Here is a 26,209-nt window from a genome sequence, read left to right as displayed (position 1 = left end):
TGCATGTGGGGGCCCTTGTACACGGAGCGATAATCGGGGGACCCTACAGCCATGGGTTCAGCAGGTACCTAACGCAGGCTATATTAACAATCAAGTACTGTTTGCTCATCCTTTTTAAGATTTGCACTATTCTTTCACTATAAATTATAAGTACTCTCATTGATGTACATTTGATACTGTGTTCACTCAGGAAACTACGTAATCCAGGAAAAATGTATATTTCTGTGAAACATGATTAGAATCTGCAGCTTCCTGATTAAATTACTTCACTACATTTGCATAATTTACATGTGATGTAATAATGGGTCCTACCAGATGATACAACATTTTTTGATGTGTCTAGGCAAAGCATTCAAATTCTTCTTTATACTACTGTCCTTGAAAACATTCACTGTGGAGTCTGAATAAACATGAGGATTACTGTGTGCTTGTGCACTGTATGTCATCTTTACCACGCCATAGTAACCATACCTAATGCATGGGGCTTACTTCCAATGAAATCCGGACATTCTTAGTAGCTTTTTGGTGTGTTTTTATCTGTATTTATTTTGCCTGTTTCCTCTATACTCCTTTTTCATATATAAGTCATAAGCTTATACTTCCCTTTTAACATGATACTTTGTAATTTCCCTTACTCTGCATGCATCTATTGTTTCATTTTATTTCAGTTGTAATTCTTGTAACATCCCACCTCTTTCTAGATCATTTTAAATGCCAGAGACAGTTCGGTTTGTATATATATATATATATATATATATAGAAAGAGAGAGAGAGAGAGACACACACACACACACACACACACACATACACACACACACACACACACACACACACACACACACACACACACACACACACACACACACACACACACACACACACACACACACACAAACACCGCAACTCATACCCATGACGCAGTCATTATATTCCACAGTAAAAATTATACTATTTCTTTGCCTGGCTCAATACTTAAAGTTACAGAGTCAATATTTAGCAGGATTTTTATTCTTGGCACCACTAACCTTTCTTTTTGACACCATGGGATATATTTCTGTTGAAGTATTGTCAGAAAAGGCCTATAATAAAGGCATGTGCAGGATGAGGAGGATACACATCAGTAGCTTTATTGAAGACTGGCTGTTGGATGACAAGCAACCCCTATGTTAACATCCATTCTTAAAAAGAAATGTAACATCCTATGAGATAGTATGATATGATATGAAATGCAGCAGTATGGCATAGTATGGTATGACATGGAACAGTGTGGCATGCTTTGATATGACTTTATGGTACCTATGGCACAGTATGTGTGATATAGCACAGTATAGTACAATAGTTTAAGGTATGAAATTATATGCTATAGTATGTTGTCATATAGCATGCTATACCATGGCATGGTATGGTTATGCAATTTCATGAGACACCTGAAACTTGAAGAACCAGTAGCATTACAGAAGAAAACAAATTCAGGTAGTCATTGTGCAGTGATATGCCTCATGGAACCTAAGATTTTGAGGACAGCATTGACAGATCACCAGCATTGTAATATAGGTGCATATTTTAAAGAAGAATGTATTGGTTTCTGAAGAGTGTGGTGCCATAGAAGGGTAGGCGTTAATGGTGGAGGACATGTTAAATGAGGTGCAATGCACAAACATCATCCTGTACTGGATGTGTAGTCAAAGTGAACTAGTTAAAGAACTAACATCATTATTTTTTTTGGGGGTGGGGCTTGACATGAATTAGAAGGCACTATTCTAAATGGAGGTTTAGTTTCTTGCTTCTATCTGTGGAAATGAGTGCAAATATTGGAAAACTGTGCTACCATTTGGATAAGAAGAATGCTTATGGAAAGTGTCACCTACCAAAAGTTAAAATACTACATTTTTTAGCATTTAGTATGAGCCCATTTTTAGTACACCAAGAGTTTATTAAGGTTCATTTTGGAGGTTTTGTGTATCAGCAGGTAACCTAACAATCCTATTTTGCAGTCATCTTCAAACCTTTCTAGTCAGAGGTCTTGGCTCTCTCCTTGGATATCTGAGAAGCAAATGCTGAAAATGAGATGTCTCATCACAGAGCCCTGAGGGACAGCACTGGTCATGATGCAGCTGCAACTCACACTTTGTGGATTCCATCTTGAGGCAAGTTTGCTATTCATCTTACTTCATATGAGACAATATTTGAAGAATTTATCTTCTGTATGATGTCAACATGGGAAATAGTGTTGATGGCTTTAGAAAGATAATGATACACTATATGAAATGCATGGCCACTCTTACTAGCCTTCATAAACCTTTCAAAGAAGTTTAACAGATTCAGTAGACAGGCTCTACCCTTCACAAAGCCAACAGGTTGGCAATCAAGTCTATTAAAATTCCCAGTGTTGTGGTTTATTAAGTCAGTTGGGTTGTAATTAACCGGGTCTGTTGTAAGCCCTCCTTTATTGAGGACCATCACTACCACAGTGCACCTTTCATCAGGGACAATAACAGTAGCTTCACTTAGGTTAAACAGCTTAAGGAGTCTGTCTACAAAGGTTGTCTGAAATTGATAAAAAAGCTAATAGATATATTGTCAGGTCACATGCAGGAGTCATTTTTAGTCTTGGTTAGCTTCTTCAGTAAATGAGCTTTAGAGATAATTGGAGAATTAAGGGTTTAAGATATTTAATGGGTTTTGATACAAGCTTCAGAGGTGAAACTGAGACTAAATTTGTTTGAAAATCTTTTGGCAATGTCTGTTGGATCAAAATATGAGGCATCATTATGAATAAGTTTAATGTAGAACATGGTTTGTTAGTTTTCTAATCTAGCTAAAGAAAGATTAATAACTATATTTTACTTCAGAGGCCTGACTAAGTTCATGGGATCCTTATAATGCCAAAGATCCCAGCACCTAAAATACAACTCACTGCAACCCTCTCCTTGTCCAGAATTCTGTGTGGCAAGTCAGTGTACCTAGCAATAGATACATTTTCAGATACTTTGCTGACATTTGAGTAGACCATGAATGTAATCTAATTTTTGCTCTAAATCCCAGGTTACAAAGTAAAAAAAGCCTGTTATATTTGTTTGCATGGGCCTTCCTGTTGTGATTGATTTTAAATGATATTTAGGCTGGATGCAAAGATCATTTTTGTCAGAGAAGACTTGCATGTGTTTTCCAGGAATCTCTGATGTGCAAATGTAGACTCTCATTTAGTAGCTGTGGTATAATTGCTGGTATGCTATTATTCTGAGGCAAATTTAGTTCATCAGAATAAAATGTAGCTGATAGATTTGGTAGCTATGACAAACCCAAAAGTCAATATTTCAAACTACAAATGCAGAACAGATCCAAAGGTTGACAGCAGAAACCTGATTTTCTGTGGTAGCAAAACTTCAAGTAGTTCAGTCTACCCTCCCTTATTTAATTAACTAATTTATCTCTGGGGATACTGCACCTCAGGACAGATGAGTTTGTCTTTTGTCAGGTGTTTTTAAGGAGAGTTCATTTTTGCCCTCAGCTACACCACAAAAGTGTCTGTTGCCATCATTTTATGCTGAAAAATAGGTATATCCCAGGAAAATGCATTTATGAATAACAAGAATGCTAACATGTCCAAGTCCAATCTGATTGTACCAATAAACTTATTTTTACTTGTAAAGGGATAAAGCAAGTTCCTGTTAAATGGATGACACAATGAAACAGCTAGAAAGCCACTGCAGAGTGCTACCAGAAAAGTCAATGACTTAACTCTCTGATCATGAGAACAGACTGTAACATATGGTAGTATGTGAATCAATGTTATCATGTTCATTAAAGTCAGCTAAGAGTATTGATACCAGTGTATGAAATCATGCCTGGCCATCAGAAAATCAATATGAAGGCTTCCTCCTTTGGTTATACCTGGCAAACTATAATTGTAATCTTTTGTTACAGATGCAAACGTGCTCCCTAGATTTAATACAATCCATATAGACATAGTGTAGAGCCTACAATGAATGTTACCTTGTCCGTATACATGGTTCCCTCTTGGCAGCATGTCATGCATATTAATCATGGTGCATTATCAAGGGAGAGTTGTGGAACATGATTACTGAATCAGTGTAGGGAGTGTGGTGTAAACTGTATCTGCAGACGAGTAACACACTCCCTGCACTGTCCACTTGTATTGTATCAATATAATTATTTTTTTTTTTATTTGTTTAAAAAGCATGTTTGCTCGGCATGGTACAGAGTGCCACAGTGCTAAGTGGTGCTGAGACACCTGCATGACATCTAAAAATAGAAACCTGATGTATTTAATTATTTATGTAAAGGTCAAGTTTAAGTATAGATGAGTGGGTTTGCTTGGCATGCTGTGGTGCTCAGCACTGCTTAAAGTAACTCAGAGGTATATGTAAAGGTATAGGAAAACTCCACATATCCATGTAGCTAAATGAGTAGAGTTATGGCCTCATCTGGAGTAGGTGCAGGGTTTAAATACATGGAAGGGCAAGTAAGCATTTTTGTTCGAAATACAAATTATGCAAATTATTTTTAAATATTGACCTGCTTCACTCAGCTAAGCTCTGCTAAGACCTGCTAAACACTGCATAAACAAAATAATGGCTTATAATGTTTATGCACTGCTTGGCACAGCTTGGCTGGTTTGCGCAGCACGAAGTATTGCTAAGCACTGCTAAGTACTGCTTGTCTGAGCTGAGCTGGTTTGGGCAGTGCTAAGTGATGTGCCACATTTTTAAATCTTGCCTAATGGGGTGTAAGGGCAGGAGAACAGGCTCTATTAAGCCCAAAAGGTGTGAATAATGTATGGTCCATTGGAGGTCTGTCTCTGAAGGATAGTATGGTAGGCATTGGTGAAGGTTTGCACTTTCAGGCACAGTGTGGGGCATCTTGAAGTCCAGGGTCATGGTCAGACTCCCTGTAAAAAAACATGAAGGCTGGCTTCTGCAGGGAGGTTATCAGGGTTCAGAGTGCAAGGCAGATTCCTTGGACCAGCTGGCAAGGGACCTCACCAGTGCAACTGGTATCCCCTGCACAAGTAAGCAGTGTTGTTACCACTATGATGACCTGAACAGATGTAAGGGGGATCTCTTGAACACCTGGGTCCAAGAATTTTGGGCAGGAGATGTCCCACATGTATGTATTTTTACCTCTGTACCATCAATATCTAATCTGAATATCTGCTAAACTGTTATGCATAATGGAGTTCTTCTCTCCCCACAGCTGTAGAGGAGAGGGCTCGCAACCTTGAAGCATATGCCAGGCACTTGGCCAGGTTGCACTGTGAGTGTGGTGAGTACAGATATATTTTGTTATCTATAGTCAAATAATTAAGAAAGAGTAAAGCATTAACTGCAATTTGGTATAAACAGTAAAGATTGTATTGCAATGAATGTGGACTTACAGCTGTACTGCAATAAGTGCATACTGACAACTGTAGTGCCATAAGCAGGGATGACTAAAGCATTGACTGTAATAAAGTATATGCAATAAAGTTTGTAGTGCAATAACTGGAATTACAGCTGTATTGCAACACCTGCATAATGACAACTGCTATGCAATAAAAAATCCAGACTATACCAATAACTGGATGAAGGTATCTCTAATAAAGTCTGTTGTGCAATAAGAGTGGAATTGGGACTGTTTTTCAAGAAATCAATTATTACAACTGTTCTGCAATAAAAACACAAAATAATATCATTACCTGCAGGAAGGTATATCTAATAAAGTCTGTTGTGCAACAAGTGTAGATTCAGAGCTGTTTTGTAAGAAATGAATTATGACAACTGCTCTGCAACAACACATGAACCAATAGCAATGACACCAAAGTAAATTGTATACATCAGGATTGTCTAGTTTTCACCATAGCATGTCAGCTACATGCATTCATGCTGTGAGTTACGGTACTGCAGTCAGGTGTAACAGTGTTATAGATGTAAACTGCAAATAATAACCCATAATCAGATATTGTTTGTTGACTTCACAGGTATTTCAACACACTAACAATATATTGTGTACACCTGCATTCTACGTAGTAATTTATAGGTTACCTACTATCTCTGAATGCTTGAATTTCATGCCTGTGTGTTCAACTGTTACTGCAGTCTAGTATAAAACTGCACTACTATAACAGGTCATATTTTGGTTCCAGGTGAGCTCTAGGCAAATAATCAGTCAGCAATCAGCAGTGACTCAGTAGCTCAATTTGCTAGCTGCTCTGTATGAAGTACATTTTGCCACACACAGACCAGGGTTCAGATCCAGTGCTATGTCACACTAAATATTACAGTATAACTAATGTAATGATTACAGATATTCTCTCTATAGGAACTACAGGTAAATGGGTGAGGTAGTCCATATTATGAGTGAATAATTGTGTGCTTAGATGTCACAGACTGTTACAATCATCACCAGCAATGTGAAAATACAGCATAAAATAAAGGAAATAAGTATAATAATAATAAAATAAAATAAATAAAATGTGTAATCTTCGGTATGGTTGTATGCCTGGAGTGTCTGTTAAAGGTTTTTACACTCATTTAATACATTAAATGCAGATGTCCTCTGTAGTCACGGCTATTGGGTTCTAACTCCATGGCTGCCAAGCAAGGCATGATAGTTGTTTACTCTCTGTACTGTACACATACATGTCTCTCAAGTGTCATACTGTCAAGTAATATAATTACTACTGCATAATCCATCTGTCACAGATTTATCATTGACATGATTATGTAAATAGCAAAGTATCACTACATCAACCCACAGTACACCTTAGAAGTTTTATAGGTACACCTGATGTGCAAGTGTTCTGTGTAGTTGTGTACCTGCAGTTGTTACTGCTTGGTCCATACTGTCCCATTCAGATAGCTTGAGAGGTATATACATGCTACAGCAGCTATTGGGGCACTTTTACATATAAAGAAAGGACAGACCTGTGGAGTAGATGGCACTACTGTTGTCAACTATATAGTCTATAATGGTATTAATGGACTGTATTTCTCTCTCTCCCCACCCCTTATCTTTATATACTTTTGTTGTTATTAATTGGTTACAATTTACTATTAACATATGCTGTTACATTAAACATTATTTTGGGGCATGTGTTATAGTATTGTTATGTATTAAAATGGTTGCATATTAACATATCTTGTTGAATTAACAATATTACCATTCTTGAGGAAATTCTTGCCTGGGCAGCCAATAACATAAAAAATGAAGCTGTAATCCTAGGTGACGTGAATATCAATTGGCTAGATATCTCTAACAACGCCTCTAAAGATATCAGCCTACACAAATACACTAAGCTAATCTTAGATATCACCAGACTTGACAGTAAAAAAAACATGGATCCACTTGGACTGGATCTTGGTTTCTGACCCAGACAAAATTTCCTCCTCCAGATAATATTAGTGACCACTCAACAGCATACATCATATGCTAGCCCACCTCTATAACAAATATACACCAATATCGATACACCAGAGATCTATCTCACTTCTCCCCTGATACCCTCAACAATACCCTGTGGAACACTAACTAGAGTGCACTAAACATTCTTGCACTGAGTGATGCAGTAGAAGTCTTTAATTCCACATTTCCCAGAATCCTAAATAACCTGGCCCCACTCAGGTTAAAGAGAATCAAGGCAAAACATGCTACCTGGTTTGCAAAGTCCACAAAACAAATTATGGCCTCTAGGGACAGAGCCGGGAAAATCTGGAAAAAAAAACAAAACTCCATCAAACCTTTTACAATATAAACAACTCCAAAATGAGGTCAAATGCTTAGTTGTCAAAAATAAAAGGAATACTTGCAAAACATCCAAATTCAGCATGGACAAAACCCCAAAACTTTCTGGCATGCTATAAACTCCTTGCTCCACCCAGGAACTAACAATAACCCTTGCCCCAACCCTGAAAAAACACACTCTGAGATAGCCTCACTCTTTAACATACACTTTATTGACACCATTGCAAAACTAACTACCTCCTTCCCACCCATCAACAATAACTCACAAACAGCACCATCAGGACTTACCACGACTGCCCCATTACCTACTTTCTCACTATCACCCATTCCAACATCCACCATCCAAAAACTTTTCCATAAACTAAAACCTTGTACTAACACCCCAGAAAACCTACCTGCAGAACACTTACAAGTAGTTGCCGCCTCCATTGCTTATCCTGTCAGTATCCTCCTCAGTAGGTCCATTCAGGAATCATACATACCCGATATTTGGAAAAAATGTCTTTCTCAGTCTAGGCCTATGGTCAGCATCAGCAGCAGTTGCATTGACCTCAGCATCTAGCTCATACATATGTAGCAGACTTGCAGCAACCCCTAGTATTCTCTCAGTTAAAATTCCCAAGTCTGTACTCCAATGGTGCAGACTTTGGGTGAAAAATCAAATTGTAGTGTGTATGCAACCTTTATAGTGCTCTGCTGTAGGTGTAGCCTGTGTGGTTGGCTACCTATGAAGCATTTCATCTACCAAGTACTTCATTAAGCAGTTTAATGGCCCTAGTTTAAGTGAAACAGGGCTCATCAATAATTAATATATCATTGGCTTTCTCAGTCAGTTTGTTTTTTTCTTTTGACAGTTTTCCTTGCTGACCACTGTGGCATGCCACTCAAACACATGCCGCAAAGATAAACAAAGTTCAGCAGTCAGTAGACACACTGCTATGGAAGGTTACACTCAGCACTGCGGCATGCCATACAAACATGCACAAATATGATAAGACACGCACCTCAGAGGTAAACATAGCTTAGCAGTCAGTGTACATGCCCCCTGCTCAGCAGAGCGAAACAAGTACCACTGAGCTCAAATGAGCTTAAAATTCTATGGATACACCCTATTTTGATGTCAGCTATCTCTTGTGTGGACACCGACACTGTTCTGTGCCTGCACATATGGGATCTGCGGACACAGATACCCATTTGTGCTGTTCAGTAACCCCAACTAATTTGCATACAGATCTGTGCACAGTACCTGAAAACTACATGGTTTCAGGCCCTGCCTCATTAGCAACCGGATCAGTCTAACATTGTACATATTCCACACAGATCCTATAATGCATTACTGTTATATACTTACAAATTCTGATTTTTACAATCTTTTATATTTTTTCCATAACGGCATGTTTGCGCACTGAGGTGAGCGTGCAAACATACCCAGGGTATTAAAAAAAATAAAATTATTTTACTTTATTTTCCATATGGTTTTGGACTTATGGTGGTTGATTTTGCACATATCTGTGTCCTCTATGCTACTTCTGCCACTGTAAGTACACTTTTACAGTTCTGGTGTCATTTTTACATGCTGCACATGGAATATTTCCACGTACATTATGGACACCAACACGGGGTCTGCACGACTTCCTATCTGCTTGCTGGATTACTCCTGCCTCATTTGCATGGATTTCACCTGCTTATGAGGTGATTTGCATGCAACAGACACTTCTTTTTTTTTTTCAATAATTTTTATTTATTTTTATATCCAGGCAAAACAGTAAATGACAAAAAGCAGATAAATGGGAAACATATAAATAATAAACAATTGTTATACATTTAGAGTAATGTGAGGGGAGGTTGATCAATCAAACAATACTATTTACACTATTGAAACTTACTTTTAAATACTGAGTAAAAAAAAGCAGTATTTATTTTCACACCGGGGGGAATTCAGTAAAGCCTACATGGACTTATTTGCCATGCAGGCATAGTGGCATGGTGCTTACATGGAACTAAATAATTGTGTGATCCAGTAAACTGAGCTGAGGGGCGTGCATGAGCATGCGAACACAGAAGTGTTTGTGGCATAGCAAAAACTGGTAAAACTTTTGATTTTATCAGTTTTTGCTATGCCACAGACACTTCTGTGTTTGCATGCTCATGCACACCCCTCAGCTCAGTTTACTGGATCACACAATTATTTAGTTCCATGTAAGCACCATGTCACTATGCCTGCATGACAAATAAGTCCATGTAGGCTTTACTGAACTCCCCCTGGGTGTGAAAATAAATACTGCTTTTTTTACTCAGTATTTAAAAGTAAGTTTCAATAGTGGAGTTGGATGTTTGGCAAGTAATGTCAGTTGCCAATGCAAAAGAGTTATAACTGTTTCTGTCCAAAAATCAGTGTTTCTACAATATTAAGAGGGATGTCAGCAGTAGTATGAATATGGTTTCCCATTTCCCCCACCAGTACGGTTAACTGGAAAAAAATGTTTCTTTTATTGAAAAATTGCAGCAGCAGCATAAGTATCTGAAGTCTTATCACTTAACTATTTAAAGTAAATATCAGGTTACATTATATTTATTTAAATAATGTATATATGTTGTAAATGAGTGCTATTAATTACTTTTCATAATTAAGAAGAAATGTGCCTTCCCACTCAGTAGATACATTTGTGTTCTTCCTTTCAGCAATCAAAGTTAGTTTTTCAAAAATCTGCAGCTATCATGTAACCGTACTGAGGAGTGGAACAAATCAACCCTGAGAGGAGAGATTAAAATTTTAAATGACTAAATACTACCGAACAGTTTGACAATGAATCAGAAGGGACATTACTGAGCTGACAGAGCAAGATCATTAGAGATTAAAAATGGGAAGATAAAATTAGCAATGGTTTGAAAAATCACTGAGGGAGGCTGAGAGGATAAGACACAGACCCTAAATGAGATTCCAGTAAAAACCTTAAAAACAAATTTCACAAGTCCTTTCAAGGTGAGCTTCATTACATGGATTGGATGACTGCAACAATGATGCTGGTGTGAAGCAAGATCTGACAAACAAACTACAGGCCAGTTAGCCTGAAAAGGTATGTGGCAGACTGATAGTAATGATGATGGTACAGATGATAGTGATTACAAACTTCTTGAAGTAGAAATAGTTGCACAATGATTTTAGCATAGCATCAAAGCAGAAATGCTGCGGTGGTAAGGCGGTAGCATTGTTACCTCACAGGAAGAGGTACTCCCGTTCGATTCTCGACATGGCTTGGGAGTGCCTTCTGTGTGGAGTCTGCATGTCCTCCCCACAGTTGGGTAGCGTTCGAAAGACATGCGTGCGTAAATGGGCATGCCTTCGTTGAAGGTTGGGCATCGAGCTGGCACCTCGGCGTTTCGTAAAAATCTACTGCCAATCATTAGCGGACCGGAGTTCCCCTGTGGCAACACCTTACCGGGAAAAGCCGAAAGACAAACAACATCAAAGCAGAAATCTTCCTTTGACTAAGCTGTTCTGGTTTCATGATGGCATTATTAAGAGATTCAGCATGGATGACCCTGCGGATGATGTCTCTCTGGATTTCAGGAAAGCTTCTAATTCAGTCTTATATTAAAGACTTTTTTCAAATATAAAGAGGATAAAAAGCTGGAATAAATCTTCATTGTTGTGACAGAGAGTGATTAAAGAAAAGGAAATAAAAGACAATTTTTGTTTGATACACTCTAAGGTCAGAAAGAGGCAAATGGTGTTCTACTGGGATTTGCTTTGGGTCCATTTCTTTTCACTGCATTCATCTTGGGTTTGGTACAGGTCAAAAAAATTGGATCGGTATATCTGTGCAAGACCGAAAAACTTGGGGGAGGTGATAGATATTGGAACAAGCATAAGGACAGATATGAAATTTGTGGGAAATTCAAGACTCATTAAATGGAAAGGGGGTCTTAAGAGAAGGTTGACTATGATGGTGAGGGAGCCCGAAGGCTTGATATAACAAGCAAGACTATGGCAAGTAGACTTCAACTTCTGCATATCACTGATGGAGTGAGAGGGCTGCATTACCAAGGAAACATAGGGTAGGACAGAGGTGGTATGATCATCAAATCAAACAAAAGTTAGTTTAGATCTGAGAAAATTAATTCTTACAAAGAGGTTAGCTGACAAGTGGAATGACTTAATGGAATGGGTGGTGGAGGCAAAGACAGATTAGGCTTTTGAATGAAAGAGATTCTTACAGTGCTGAGACAAAAGGTGGAGGAGACTGTTTTAGTTGAGATGCAACAGTCTGGCAAACTAGATAGGCCATCAGTCTCCTTCTTTCACCTATTATGTCATGGGATTTTATTCCATGATATGTTATATGTTATTTTTGCTGTGCTGTGCTATAGTATGTTATGCTCTTTTGCCATGTTATGTCATATTATAATATGTTCATAGGTATATAGTAGGCTAACAACCATTCTGGCCTTTATATACCTAGACATGCAACCCATCTCAATTGTGTCCTTATGTGTCATGGGTGTTTTTTAGGAGGGGGAATGTTAGTTAAGAAGTTTCTAGAGAATATGTAAGGGGTATGCTAGTTTGGGCATTACTGTCTATCCCTGTCTATCAGAAGTATTGGGCCAGACTTCGGGTGAATTTTTGATTTCCCATACATTGGTCAACATTACTGTTAAATAGGGTTAGGGCTGGGGAGCCTATTCCAGAGCATGGAGATCTTCTGAAATACATATCTGGCTCACTAACACGTCTTATTTATGTCGCAAGCAAAATTTAAATACTTGGATCAAGTGGTTCTCATGCTGTTCATTTTGTGGATGTGCAAAACGTCCATCAGAACTGGATCTGAAGATGTCTTATATGCCATTTATACCTGTCAGTAACCTGCAAGAGACCAAGTATAGAGATAGAGCTTTAAGGTTTTCCATATAGAACAATGGATTATATACTCTGAATTGTCCCAGTAAGGAACCTTTGTGGGCATTCCAAATGATGCATATGTCTGGTCAGGAACATGCCCAATGATGGGTCTGATAAAGGCTGAATAAAGTGGCACTATGACGTCCTTGGACCTGGCTGCTTTGCCCGTGGGGCAACATAGAATGATTTTCTTACTAACTTGGCCACATGTTGCTCAGAGGCCAGATTACTGTCTACATATGTTCCCAGATCTGTTACTACTGGGTCAGCTCTTATGGGAGTTCTTATCAATTGAGTAATTTTTATGAGTGGCAGTTATCTCAAAAGCACTATAATGCATTTATTGGCATTGAGTTTTAATCCATTACTTTGTGACTAGTCATTTGTCTGTGTTAAACTCTCTTGTAAGATGTCTGCATCATGTGGAAATCTTTGATAGCTCCCAATTTGGAGTCATCTGCAAACTTGGTCAGCCAAAGACCCTTGACTATAACCTTTATCTCCAAGAAAAATATGTCAAATAAGAGTGTTCTAACATAGATCACTAAGATACCCCACTGGCGGCCAGTCTCTTAGCGGAGGTGGTCTCACCAATCCTGACTTCCAGTGTCCTGTCTGTAAGCCAGCTGGCAATCCAGTGAGTTATGTAGGGTTTCTGCCATGAGATTATCAACCATACCTGAGTTGGGTATTATATCAAATGCCTTAGCCAGATGCAGGTAGGTGAAATGCACTATTTTCCCCTCATTCACTGCCTTGGTATTCCTCTTAAAAAAGTCCAACAGTTTTAATTGGCTTCATCTTCTCTTGACAAAGACAAACTGGGTTGGGTGTCTGAAGGTTGCCCATGTCTCTGTTGATCATTGCAATAATAATTTATTCCATGGATTTAGACTAGGCAGACTAATAGGTCTATAATTTCAGGGGGTGGTTGATGGTGAACCCTTGTGAAGTGTGTAAACCATTGCGGTCCTCCATTCTCATGCTTCAAAGCCTGTTTTGAGGTTATAGTTGAAAGGTGACTCAAGTGGTACTGATAGGTCATGTTTCAAGCTATTTAGGAGGCACCCAGGGATAATATTAGAGGCCCATTGAGGCTGTGTTTTCAGCCTTAGTGAACACCACCAGGACCTGCTCTCTATTAATAGTTGAGAGGGATTTTGCTAATAGGTATTTTATGGTGGAGAGAAGTCTGAGCTGAATTTTTCAGCTAGCAAATTTGCTATATTGCTCTTCACAATGAAGGTGGCACCACTGTCCACCAGTTCAACACACTACTGTGGGCTGCTTTTGAGGTTTCAGACATAGCTGTAGGAGGTCTTGTGGTTGCCTTTATCCTGAGAGGCTGCCATGATCTAGTAATTGGCCTTGTTGGACTTAATTAGTCCTCTTAGTTTATTGTTTAGATTAATTAGATGGCTCCTGTTGTTATGGGAGTTTCTGTTCCTGAATTTAGCTATGACTTTTTATCTTTCTGTTGTATATCATATTAAGGTTATGACTCTACCAGTATGGTTTGTGTTTTGAGCTTGCCTTTGGTTTACTTCTAGTTGGTACAGCAGTCTCCTAGTGTCATTTAGATGGCTGTACAAGATCTCTGTGAACAATTCTGCATAGGTTGCTGTGGATTTGGGGTTAGGAGGGGCACTGAATTTTGACAAATTTCTAAATAGGATGTAGTTTGCTTTGGAATAATTCATAACTGTTACAGGGTTTGCTGGAGTTCCTGTTTTGAATTTTATTTTGAAAGCAACAGCTTTTGTTGTCTGACCTCACCAGTGAGGACATGACTCTTGTGGGGGAAAGGGGGGGGCGGGGGGGTGCAGCCCTATCCCATATTAGTGATCCATGAACTGTTGAGCTTTGAGGCAGTGTATGTTTCCCAGTCTATAGAGGGGTAGTTGAAGTCTCCCATGAATAGGGTGTCCGGTTTAATAGTGAGTGTCTTCAGTAGGTCTAGGTCAGACATATGGAATGTTAAGGGCATAAAGGGTGACCTATAGCTTGCTAGGGGATGATATATGACTTTGTCTATGGTGATTTGCACGTGGACAAATTCCAGGGCATCATCCCATTTAACCAACCTAGAGTTATGCTTGCTGTTAATACAGACTGAGACTCCTCCACTTTTTATCCTTGTCTGTGCAAATGATGGTCTAAATATGTGGACGGCACTGAAGCCTTGCACTGCTGGAGTACCCTCTGTAGATTTAAACCATGTTTTGGTAATCACACACATGTCTATCTTCTCCTGAGTAATGAGAGCTTGTAGGGTGTGCAGTTTCTTGTTTAGCTCCTAGCATTGAGCAATAATACCTTTAGGTTTCTTTGGGGTTTTATTTGATTTGTTGGTCGGTTTGTCAATTTGGCATCACCTAAAAAGGTTATAATCGGGTGAATAAAGTTTTACTGAATATTTGGAAGCCTAGCAGGGACAGGTGCAGACCATCCTTTGCAAATCAACATGGTTTGTTAACAAAGTCATCCCATTCTGACAAGTACTGAATCCCATGGATATGTCATGTTATCTCATGTCATGCTGTCTCATAGAGGATAATAATTGGTTCTCTTGTTATAACCAGCTTAGTGCACGTTCAACACACAAATGTCTAAATAAAATTTCAGCATGAGAACATCACTTCACATTGCTCTCAATTTGAATCTTGACATAATTTGTGAATATATAGCTAGTTTGTTATAATCAGAGAGACCTGATTATAATTATTTGTGATACACTGAGTATTAGCTCCTTATTAGATCTACTTATGGTTAAAGAAAGCCTTGGAAATTGTAACACACCTATTGCTATCACATAGACAGCAAATGGTGTAGCCAGACATGTATCATGTGCACAACAGTGTAGACATTTTACAAATTATTAATTTTGTACAATGGGATATACTAGAATTTCTATCTAAAAATACATCAACATTTTTACCATGGTGTTATTTTAATTTTATGTGAATCCATTTTTGTCTATATGGGTAGTTTTTCAGAAGATTTTGTCCATTTTTTTTCACTTAAGAAAACATATACTGCCAAAAACTTTAAAATCTGTTAGAAGTTTCATATTGCCACTCTTTTGTTATTCATGAGGCAGTATCTAGTGTCTTACTGCTTTTAAAGCTGATAAAACATGGACACTGTTTTGCAAAGGCTACCATATGTGCTGCTGTGTGAGACATTATCATAACAGGTTTTAAAACTGTATATCATAGAAGGTTGTGATCAGGTTTCAGATAGTAAACTACATCTAATGTGTTTGAGACATGGTTTCAAGAAATTTGCTTAAACAATAGATTAGGGTAATGCTAAGACTGAGATGAATCCTGACATGCATGTTGAGAATACATAGCAAGTAATCAGTAGTGAAATATTGTCACAATATATTTAGCTGTTTTTTTATCTGACCTTTTTAAAACCAGAATAGACAAGTTGAATTTGAAAAAGGACACTTTTCAGTATCAGGTTAGGGAAAAGGTGTTACATATAATATTCAAACATAGAAAAAGCTGGTGGAACAAGTAGCACACTCACCTTTTGTTCTCTAGGACCAGAAGGTTGTAAGATTCTATTCACACTCCAGCTGCATGGTTTGCTGTATCTGCAGTGCAGCATTTGGAGTATGCCCTTCTGAGTATATAATCATATGAAATGTTAAAAAACAGTTCCAGCTGCATGAAATGGTGGTAGCTCAGGTGGATGTAATGGATCCCACAGCACATACTGAAAAAAGTAGGAATCCTTTAATATATGTAAATAAAACATTATATACAAAACATTATTCACACATGTACATGTTTGTATATTTACAAAAGAAAATTGATATCTACAAATGTATCTTTACTAATGAACCTACACCCTATTCATTTTCTTAAGAATTTTCAAATCCATTTTGGGATCCCCAGTCTTTTTTTTCCATAACCACAGTCTAATTTTTCATAATATTACTGCTAAGATCCAATTTCTATTAAACAAAATGTCATTTAATCTTTCATTCCATATGACCAATATTATATAAAATAATTTCTTATCTATTCTTTTAGCATATCCCTCCTTCTTACTGATATAATATTCATATAAAATCATATTCATATCTATCTTTTTGATATCATTAATATCTTCAAGAAAATTATTTTCACTTATTTTTTGCCATAATTTCACCACTCTTTTACAAGTCATAAGAATATGTTTAGCACATTCTTTTTCCCTACAAAATACGTTTTTTCAGTTTTTATAAGGTATATTTCCTTTAGCTGGTAATTTGTTTCTTCTCAGCTCAATAAAAAATCTTGACATTATAAAATTTTATGGCACCATTTTTCCTGATTTGTATAGGTTTTACTATCTCTACAAACAAATTGTCTCAAAGATTTACAAAATAATATTGTTTCATATTATTGGTATATCATATTATTCTTTCCTTTTCTATATTGTTAAGCTCTACTTTCTATAAGAATATCTTCTGAACATTTTCTGGTCATCATTTTATTTTCTTTTTTCTCTTACCTTCTTTCATCAATTTCCAATCTTTGTTGTGTTTGGCTTGAAATAATTGAGCTACTAACTTCTCATTTAGCTTCTTTTACCCAACATAATATATTATATAAATTCAAAGAAGCAGAATAAACAATTGAATTTAATAAACCCAATCTTCCTTCATTTCAATCATATACATCTGATTTCGCTTTTAACTGGATTTAAACTAGTGCTCCAAATAAAAGAAAAACTGATTTGTAAAATGTCTTTTTTATATCTTTCAGGGATCATATACACTTTAGAGAGATATGCAACATTTCCTTGTAAAAAATGTCTTTATCCCTTATATCTTTTATCAAATGCTCCCATAGTAATGTCATAACCTTTATATTTCTTAATTTTATTCTTAATATTCATACTTAAGTCACTCAGAAAGAGATGCCTTCTAGATTAACTATGTCACCAGATCTTTACTTTTATCTTTATTTGATAACATGCCAATATCAGTCAAACAATTATTCAGAAAATGATTAGTCTCTTTCATCCATAATTTATTTTTAGAAAATAGAATAATATCAACTGCATAGATTAAAATAACCAGATATACAACCTTGTCACCCATCACTTTACTTAATAAAATATTCATAACTAAAGCTGATAAAATATTACTAAATGGACATTATTGCCTAATGTCACACTTTATTTCTACTTCCTTACTTAACCACCCATTTACTATAAGCCTTACTTTATTATAGTAATATGTTGATAGACTTTTATAATGTTATTAACATACCATACATTTCCTTTACTTTCCATAATAAATTATGTTCTATGCAATCAAATGCTTATTGATGCCCTCTATGAGCTAAGAGTTCAACATCTTCCCTCATGTATATATCATCCGCAATCTCTCATACAATCATTAATAATTCATGACATTTGCATATTTACTGTTTTCCATTACCTCTATCAACTTATTCTCATATATATATATATTATCATCTGTATTATTTAATGTAATTGGTCTCCAATTATTAATGTCTTTTTATCATTCTTTTTTAGGACAAATTTTACAACAGCACTACATAGTTCTTCATAAACAAAGACATAATTTTAACCATTGATTTAAACATGTACAAAATATTTTTTGACAATGCATCCAATTTTTTATACATCTCATGTCCTATACCATCTGGACCAGAAACTGAATCTACATTTACGTAAATACTTTATCAATTTATAGTAATTTATGTTTCCATGTTTTCTTGATGACTTTATTCTTGTTCCTAAACATGTCTTTCACATATGTATTACAATAGTCATTATGATATCCTGACTTTTTATTATCATATTTTACATCTTTCATTTCCCCCACTGCAATACTGTCTGCCATCAATATTTTACCTAAATATGGAGGAAGTGTTTAATCTTTTTTCCTTGCAAACACTATGTTTGCTTTAACAACAAAAGCCTAATTTTTCATAATTCTTTCTAAAAAATATTTTCTGTATCATTATCATCTTTTGTGTCATTTTCTAATTGTCTTAATGCATTTTTACATGAAACTGTATAATCTGCTTTACTTTTTTGTCTTACATTGTTCTGCCCTTGTAAGGAACATTTTTTTTATTTCTTTTTAAAAGTAATCCACCATTCAGACCAGCTTTTTTAAAAAAATTCTCATCATAATATGAACCTTCCATAACTGAAGTATTATTTGTTTTCCTTTGTCATTCCATAGGATTTTATTTATTCTCCTTATTCATCTTCCTAGTGTAATATGCTCCATACCTTCCAATACTTACATTATAATTGTCAAATGATCTGAAAAACCAGTTGCAACTACTTTACCTGTGCAATGAGTAAACCTTCTGACAGTACAAAATAATCTATTTCAGATCTAACTGAGCCCTAATAGAAGTCCACTGACTTCTATTCCAAACAAGCAATTTTTCACATTTAATAACTTCCTTCATTTGTTTAATGCCACTTCTTTTATCTCTATTACGTTGGTATTGTAAATCCCAATTAAAATCTCCCATTATTATACTATTCATGTTGACTACTATATAATCCATCATCTGGCAGAACAAACATGCTCTTACATTCATGTGAACAGGAGCATATAATGTCAAAAGTCTGTAAACTTTTTCTTTTCATTTCACAACCAATACTGTTAACCTTCCCATTTTCACAAATGTAATAGCCAAAATCTCTACTGTTTTTTTTATTTATTACAGCTATTCCAACATCATTTTCCTTACCAAATTTCCAGTTTTTATTTCAGTTTTTAATTTTAAATTATGTGTTAAAATTGTATATCTTCTATCACTATGATATCAACATCAAATTTGCTACACCTTTCTAATACACTCAAACACAGTCCATGTTATAATATTCTTAAAACTATTGACATTTACTGAGAGAAAGTGTTTCTTTTCTGATTTTTTTAGCTTAGAACTTATGATGGATGTTTAAAATTAATACATATGACTTAACCATTTCATTTCGTTTTATCTTTCATGGTTATACGTTTAAAATTTCTTTTCCTATCCTTCCATTTTTCAATAGTTGAGTTTTTTTTGTGTGTTTCACAGTTTTCCAATGTATGCCATCTCCATCACTTACTTCAAAACTATCATCTGACTCTTCCTTTTCTTTTAATACCTCTATGTTCTCTTCTACCTTTTTGATACTTTGATATCAAATACAGCTCATTCATTTTGCCGTTCTGCTCATATTTTCTGCTCATATTTCTCTTTACCACATTACAATCCAGCCATAAATGTTACAAATTACATTTGCAGCATTTTGATGTACATTTCTTTGCATCATGATCAAATTCCTCACAAGCAAAACATTTCTATTTGCCAAAATTACCAATTAAATGGCCCTCATTTCCACAAATAAATAAATAGATAGATAGACAGATAAATAAGCCTTTGTTTATTCCCAGTATGTTATCATGCCCTTGTTCCCTAGAACATTACTCATACTTGAAATATGAACAATGCTATTGTTCATAATTTTTAAAATAGTATAATCCCATACTCCAGTCCTTAAACCAGTATTGTCATAAACTTTAGAAATAGTTACAACATCCTTACAAAAACTGAATAACTTTTTTCTTTGCTTTCCTGTTATAAGCTTTTCCAGAGATTGCCATTCTTCTGTTTTTTTTTTTTGTTGTTGTCTTTTCATGGCCACATAAAAACCTTTCCATACTGTTAGTACATTCAAGCAAATTGTCACAAAATGTCTCCTTAGCAATCAGTATGAATGTTCTAACCTCTGGAATGGTTATACCCAATGGAATAATAATTTGTCTCAAATATCTATTATGTACTTCTTTTCTTTACTTTTTATTCAGGCCACAATCTTTATTTATTTATTTTTTTATTGCTGTCACTTTTTTGCTGTCTTAGAGTCCTTTTGCACAGTAATACACATAACAGCAGTTTCAATATGTGACCACTTAGGTAAAGCTACAAAATCTTCCACTAACATGTCTGCTTCTTTGTTTGAATTCTGTCCATGATTTTCCCATGAGTCTTCTACATCACTCTACAGTTTACCTTGACAAATCAAATCTTACGATACATCATTCTGCAAACCTCTCAGTTGGAAACCATAATAAGACAGTCATTCATGAAAGATTCTCTTTTCCCAGTATCCATAAACAAATCATGCTGGAACACCCACTCCAAATATTTGGACACTGTAGCCATCTCACCACCCAGCACAGAACTCAGAAACTCAGCCATAGCTCCTTCCTCACACATTATTCTCTCAACTGCCACTGTGCTAGGAACTGGACATGCACAGAAACCTGTAAGCAAAACACAATTGAGTATGTTTTTTTTATTGATATATACATTACATGTTATTTACATATTTACATCATTTACCTATTTACAAATCTCCATACATTATAAACTTCAATTTAAGCATTCCACCCAGTCTTTTACCCACAACCAAAACATTATTTTCTTCAGAATCTTTGTCAAGTCCATTTTCCATTGTATTCATTTAATTCAGTCTCTTGTTCCATATAGTCCATGAAAAATAACATATTACTCTGTCCGTTTTCTTTAATTCTTCTTGTTTCAGTGCACCATAATAACCAAATTCTATTATGTCCATATGTATTTACTCAAATTTTAACAAACGTTTAACCCTGTTATGTTTACATATTTCTTTCCACAAATTACTAACTCTTTCACATTTCAAAAACACATGCTATGTAGTCTCATACTCTCCACATTTATTATATATTTTATCTTGTTTTTTCCTGTAGGGCATATTTGCCTTAACTGGCAATTTTCAAATAGACAATCTCCATAAAAAATCATTGCATTATTTAATCTTTCTACAGTTATTATAATTAACATTAATCTTTCTACAGTTATTACATCTCATCATTATGACCTTTTTCTTATCTATTTCTAAATATTTCCATGCATCAATGCAATAAAATGTTTTCATAATATTTAAGAAGCATTCCTTTCTATTTTCTCACATATATTCTTTGTTATTTTCCATAACACAATTTTGTTTTGGTACTCTTTCATATCTGCATTCACACTGCTTTTACTTATTTTTTTAAACTTCCATTCCTTCCCACAGTTCTTTGTAATTATAATATAGTATAATTTGTATCAAGTTCTTATTTTCCTTCATAATTCCTTTTACTACCTTATATAAAATCAAAGATGCTGCATGTACTATTGGGTTTATTGCACATAAGCCTCCTTTCTCATCTTTCATATATAGAAACACATTTCTTGACAGGATTCAGTCTATTGCCCCATATAAAAGAAAACATAATCATCATTATTTCCTTCTCATACTTAATAGGAATCATATATATGTTAACAACATAAGCAATTTTTCATATTACCATGGTGTTCAACAAGTGTGCTTTTTTTCCAATATGAAAATCTATATGATTTCCAAAAAACAGTCATATGCTTTACTTCATTGAGTACATTATCACATTGTTGTTGTCTGTAGTCATTCCTTCCAAATATTATTCCTATATGTATATATATATTTTCCATTTAACTCAATACCACATATCATACCTTCAAAACCAAATCCTTTACTTTTCTCTTTATTTATACTTACACTATTTTTTATTTATGCTTAATTTTTTTTCATTTACTTCTACTCATACTTTATGTTTAGCAATTAATATAATATCATCCACATAATTATCTATTATTAGCAATTGTAATTCCTTCATCATTCTGTATCCACTGCTACTTGACATTTTAGTAATTTCTTTCATTATTGCATTCTTAACTAATGAGAAAATGATACTACTAGCTGGGCAGCCCTGCTTTATTCCACATTCTATTCTTATTTCTTTCCCAATCCAACCATTAGCATTTAGTTTCACATAGTTCATTCATAAACAGATTTTATTACTTGTAATTTTTTTTGCTTAAATTATATGCCTGCAAAACTCCTCATAATGGTTTATATTGAATACTATCATAGGTTTTACTTGTATCTTCTATCATAACCTCTGCGTCTACACTTTTATTTATGTTATCATCAATTATCTCTCTTGTTATCCATAATAACACCTGACTTCCTTTACCGTTTCTTTTGATTACATTTTGGTCATATATTCTTTCCAGTTTTTGTAAACTTGTTGTTATTATTCTCATAAAAAATTTTATAATCTGTATTATTCAATGTTAGAGGTCTTTAGTTTTTATCTCCTGTTTGTTTCCCCTTTTAAATAAAAATGTTGCAACTCCTGTACATATTTCTTCTTCTTTAATTCCAGTTTCTAGCCATTCCTTCATAATGTCTATAAAAATTATTTTTGCCACTCCATTTCTTTATACATACCATATTCAATTCCATCTAGTCCTGTTGCAGAATTCATGTTAATATCTTTTAGAATTTCATTCAATTCTTTCATAGTTCTTTTTTGTTCTAAATACTCACTATCATCATTATTTAATTGTTCACATTTATAAATTTGTTCTATGTGTTCTTCTGTTTTAATAAATAATTCCAATACATATTATTTAATTATTTCATATAGTCATTCTTGTTGTCTTATTATTTTCCTTTTTTATTATTTTAGTCAAATATGGTACTACCTCTTCTTTCTTTCCTTATAAACAATATTTTTGTTTATAGAAGAAGTTGTTAATTTTAATTTGATTCATTTTATCTATTTCTCTTTCTTTCTTTTTCATAAAAGGAATTTTTCTTCTCTAATAAGTCTCTGAATGTTTCTTGACTTAATATTGCATCACTCGCTTTTTCTTTTCTTCTTTTCTTCCTTATGCATTCTAAAAACACTTTTTATATTTCTCTTTAAAATTAAGCCACCAAACAGTTCAACTCTCATAAAACTCTCTCATATCCATTTGATTTTCCATAATTTCATAAGTTTGTTTTTCTCTTCTAAATCTAATTCACTTTCACTAATTCTCTAGATTCCTTTTCCTATTCTTATATATTCTTCATGTTCCTGTACTTTAATCCATATAGCCACATGATCTGAAAATGCAACATACTTAATTCCTTTTTTTTAATATCAGATATTAAAAAATAATACATTTATTGTATTGCTTTTGTAGGTCCAGTGGTTATTTTCCAATACACTTAACTTTCCACTTTTTATAATTTATTTAACCAATTTAATATCACAATTGCTCTTTTTTTTTCTTAAATTACACAATTAAAATCACCCACCACTATAATGTCCATATATATACACATTTTCAAGAATATATATTTTTGTTACATATGCATATTTTTCCATCGCAAGTCTATTACTGTAATTTGTCCTAGTTCCACTATGGATGTGTTGAATATTTTAATGCTTTCCTGACATAATATACATATCTACAAGCATGTTTCTTTTTCCATTATCCAAACTACTTCACCATTCCAAAGTTTTTCAGTTTGTGTTCTTTCTTCCTCTGTTAATAATCTCATATCTTCTAAAACAATAATATGCACATCTACTGCACCACACCATTGTAATAGACATATTCTCCTCTTAAGATTTTTCATACTGTTAATATTTAAAGCTAATATTTTCAGTTTTTAAGAACAGTTAATATAATAGTTAACCCTTTCCTTTCTTATTTTCTTTAAGCATTATATTTTTGAGTTTTCTTTTCCTTTATTTAACTTTTTTCTTTAACCAATTCTTTTTATGTCTTACTGTGTGCCAGTCAGCTTCTTCCTCACTTGTCTCCTGTTTCTTTTTCCTTGTTACTTTCTTTAACTTCATGTACAATCTCTTTAGTAGTCACATTGTTTTGTACATTTTCTTGTATAACACATTCTTCTATCTCTTTCTACAATATAACTTTCATTTTTTATTGTCTTGCACATTCATTTCACATTCTAGCTATGAATGACCAGTATTGCCACAATGTCTGCACTTTAAATCACATTTTTGCATTATGCTCTGTTTTTACTACATAGGTAACATCTTTTTATTGTAGTCTTTTTTATAAAAGATTAAAAAATTAAAGATTTTTATAATTTTTTTATTATAAGTCTTTGGTTGCCCCCTGTATATCACAAAACCTCTGTTACCACAAACATTAATAATACTAGGTACATGCATAACATTATCATTTTCTATTTTATGTATTACTCCACATTCCCATCCCCCAGTCCACAGTCCTCTTTCATCATATATTTTTGTAGTGTCCATTAAAAAATCTAAAACATGTCCCCTCGATACAATTCCTACACCAATACTAGTCTGTCCTTGAGTAATAGATGCCATATCCCAAGCCAAATGGCTTTGCTGCTCTGTTCTTCCATCTTGTCTTCTAGACACAAAGGATGTCTAGCCTGCTCCTTTCCATCATGTCATCCACTTCCAAGCACCATCCTGTCAGTGAACTTATACTGAGTGTAATAATTCTTAGTTCGTTTTTGTCTGGTTGATTGGTTTTATGTCCAGCTTTTGCTCAACAGAGTTATAGGTATCCCAAGCTGGGCAACTGAAAACCAGCCAGCCAGTAGTTTATTGACTCAGGGCTGTTGGACTTTATGGGAAACATACACCCCTCCCACTACTAGCATATGTCCCTGGTATAGGCCAGAGTAGACCAGGTCCTCATAGCATTTATAAATGGCAAATCTCCATGCCTATTTGGCAACATTAGTCAACTTGACAGAATCACCTACAGCCATATTTTACACCATTGGGTGGCTAGCCTCACCACTGCATATGTTAGTGAATCATATAATAATGCTTTCTCAACTAATCAACATGGTTTCTCTCCCTACCACAGTACTTCCTCAGCACTACTATCCAATTTTAATACTATATATCCAGAAAGAAATGAAAACAAACTATTTTTCATTTTCATAGATCTTTCTTAAGGTACTGATACTGTCTGTCACCCAATACTTCTTCACAGACTTTTTTCATTAGGCTTTGCCTCTCCAACTCTTAACTGGTTTTCCAACTACCTCTCTATTCACACTCAAGTAGTAAAATGACTTTCATCCTACTCATCCTTCCTGTTGGTAGGTAGTGGTGTTTTACAAGGTTCTATTCTTAGATCCCTACTATTTAATATTTTCATACATTGCCTTTTCACTGCCTCTTCTCATGCCATTTCATTATATATGCTGATGATGTTACTCAAATCTGCTTGGCTATCTCTTTATCTGCACAATAAATTCTTTGCCAAGATTTTTGTCCTCCATTGGAACTTGGCATTCACATTTTTAGCTGCTTCTAAAACTAAACAAAACCAAGCTAATGCTATTTACCCCCAAATCTAAAATATATCTATCATAAGCCCATCTTTACAACCATAATCAGAAAAGCAATAAACCAGAAATCATTTCATAAGCCAAACTGATTGGCATCACCCTAAATGAGCAATTAAAATTTGATATTCATATTCATAACATAATAAAAAAATCAAAATTAGGTCATCTATATAGAACATCTAATATTTTCACTGCTCAGTCATGCATAAACATGTGTTTTGCCTATATGCTGTCCACTATGCTCTATGCATCTCAAATTGTAATAAACATTAACATAGCTTAGTTTTTAAAGAATAGCACAAT

Source organism: Protopterus annectens, chromosome 4.part1 (assembly GCF_019279795.1).
Source record: "Protopterus annectens isolate FY-2018-M chromosome 4.part1, PAN1.0, whole genome shotgun sequence".
Lineage (NCBI taxonomy): Eukaryota > Metazoa > Chordata > Ceratodontiformes > Protopteridae > Protopterus > Protopterus annectens.
Note: the sequence above shows the minus strand (reverse complement) of the source record.